The sequence below is a fragment of the Pristiophorus japonicus genome, unplaced genomic scaffold (assembly GCF_044704955.1).
Source record: "Pristiophorus japonicus isolate sPriJap1 unplaced genomic scaffold, sPriJap1.hap1 HAP1_SCAFFOLD_73, whole genome shotgun sequence".
In the NCBI taxonomy this organism is placed as follows: domain Eukaryota; kingdom Metazoa; phylum Chordata; class Chondrichthyes; family Pristiophoridae; genus Pristiophorus; species Pristiophorus japonicus.
The window spans coordinates 77,942-80,785 of record NW_027254645.1 but is presented as its reverse complement, the minus strand read 5'-3'; positions in this window follow the sequence as shown (position 1 = coordinate 80,785).

Sequence of the window (2,844 nt, the reverse complement as noted above, 5' to 3'; positions counted from 1 at the left end):
CTAATATTGTACTGTAAAACTTTACAGACCTTTGCCCAGCTCACTATCCCCATCTCCTGACTGTCAGTGGTCTACAATGGGCTACAAGGGAAGGTTAAACACTCTGGGGTGAATTCTCACTTTTACCTCCCACAACTCGGGTGTTAGGGGATCGGCTCCAGGTTTACAGCCCGCACGAAGGAAATGTGAACATTCAGCCCTTTAAAGCGAAGGTTTACAAACTCCGGGTCTCTGTGAAGAGAGATAGTTTGTGTATTACCCATCACCAATGGTGCGTGGTGCTGATACCTGAGCAATGTGCTCACTTTCAGAGCACAACTTATTGCTGCTTTTTAATACAAACGAGCGGGGCAGTGATGAGAAAGTTGCGGGGATGGAGCTGCTGTCTGCGTTTACTTTTTATTAAAGTCTTCTCACATTTTATATTTGTATCGGTTTATTTACAGTCTCACTGGGATTTACAATGTGTCATTTGTGATTACATTTTCTAACTCCCGAACTCTGGCCTCTGCTCCTGATCCTATCCGCGTGGGGTCAAGTCATTGTCAGGTGACGGATGATGTGGGCAGAGAGAGAGACAGAGAGACAGACAGACATAGAGAGAGGGAGACAGAGAGAGACAGAGAGTTAGAGAGAGAAAGACAGAGAGAGAGAGACACAGAGTGAGAGAGAGAGACAGAGAGGGAGAGAGAGACAGAGAGGTAGAGAGAGAGAGGGAGAGAAACATAGACGGAGAGAGAGACAGAGAGAGAGAGGGAAAGATACATAGAGTGAGAGAGAGCGGGGCAGTGGGATTAGTTTGGGATTGAAACAGGGCTATGGGGAAAGAGCGGGGCAGTGAGATTAGTTTGGGATTGATACAGGACTATGAGGCGAGAGCGGGGCAGAGGGATTAGTTTGGGGATTGATACAGGGCTATGGCGAGAGAACGGGGCAGTGGGATTAGTTTGCGGATTGTTACAGGACTATGGGGAGAGAGCGGGGCAGTGGGATTAGTTTAGGGATTGACACAGGGCTATGGGGAGAGAGGGGGCAGTGGGATTATTTTGGGTGAGATTGAGCAGCCATTTTACATGAGATGTGTGGTGACCATTTTACACCAGGACACATGTTAGAGAGAACGGGAGAGAGAGAGAGAGAGAAGAGAGATAGAGAGACAAGAGATTGCGAGTGACAGAAATCGAGAGAGAGAGAAGCACAAAGAGAGAGGAAGAGAGAGACAGAGAGAAAGAGACAGAGGGAGTAAGACAGATAGAGACAGAGAGAGAGAGAGAGAGAGAGAGAGAAAGAAAGAAAGACAAAAGAGACTGAGAGTTAGAGTCAGAGAGAGAGAAAAAGATAGAGACAGATAGGCAGAGAGATAGAGAGAGATAGAGCAAGGCAGAAACAGGGAGAGAGACACAGAGAAACAAAGAGAGAGAGAGAGAGTGACAGAGAGAGAGAGGGAAAGAGAGAGAGAGATACAGAGTGAGTTGGAGAGAAAGAGAGAGTCAGAGAGAGACACACAAAAAATACAGAGCGAGAGAGAGAGATCAACAGACAGGTAGAGAGAGATAGAGAGAGAGACTCAGAGAGAGGGGCACAGAGAGAGTGAGAGAGAGAAAGACAAACTTATAGAGAGAAACAGAGAGACAGAGAGATAGAGAGGGAAATAGAGAGCGTGATGGAGAGAGAGAGAGAGAGACAGAGATAGGCAGATAGAGAGAGCTAGAGAGAGATACTCAGAGAGAAAGGGAGAGAGAGAGAGAGACAGAGAGAGACTGATGGTTAGAGAGTGAGGCAGAGACAGACAGAGAGAGTGAGAGACAAAGCGAGTGAGACAGAGAGAGAGAGACAGAGGGAAAGACAGATATAGAGGCAGAGAGTGAGAGAGAGAAAAAAAAGAGACAGATAGACAAAGAGAGAGAGAGAGATAGACACAGGGAGTGAGAGAGACACATAGAGGGAGAGGGAGAGAGAGAGATACAGAGAAACAGGCAGAAAGAGAGAGAGAGAGAGAAGAGAGAGAGAGAGAGAAGAGATTGAGAGCGACGGAAGTCGAGAGGGAGAGAGGCACAAAGAGAGAGGAAGAGAGAGACATAGTGAAAGAGACAGAGGGAGCGAGACAGATAGAGACAGAGAGAGAGAGAGAGAGAGATTGAGAAAGAAAGACAAAAGAGACTGAGAGTTAGAGTCAGAAAGAGAGTAAAAGATAGAGACAGATAGGCAGAGAGATAGAGAGAGATAGAGCAAGGCAGAAACAGGGAAAGAGACACAGAGAAACAAAGAGAGAGAGAGAGAGTGACAGAGAGAGAGAGAGAAAGAGAGAGAGAGATACAGAGCGAGTTGGAGAGAGAGAGAGAGTCAGAGAGAGACACACAATAAAATACAGAGCGAGAGAGAGAGATCAACAGACAGGTAGAGAGAGATAGAGAGAGAGACTCAGAGAGAGGGGGACAGCGAGAGCGAGAGAGAGAAAGACAAACTTATAGAGATAAACAGAGAGAGCAATAGAGAGAGAGTGATGGAGAGAGAGAGAGAGACAGAGATAGGCAGATAGAGAGAGCTAGAGAGAGATACTCAGAGAGAAAGGGAGAGAGAGAGAGACAGAGAGAGAGACAGAGGGTAAGAGAGTGAGGCGGAGACAGACAGAGAGAGAGTGAGAGACAAAGCGAGTGAGAGAGAGAGAGAGAGACAGAGGGAAAGACAGATATAGAGGCAGAGAGAGAGAGAGAGAAAAAAAAGAAACAGATAGACAAAGAGAGAGAGAGAGATAGACACAGGGAGTGAGTGAGACACATAGAGGGAGAGTGAGAGAGAGAGATACAGAGAAACAGGCAGAAAGAGAGAGAGAGAGAGACTGAA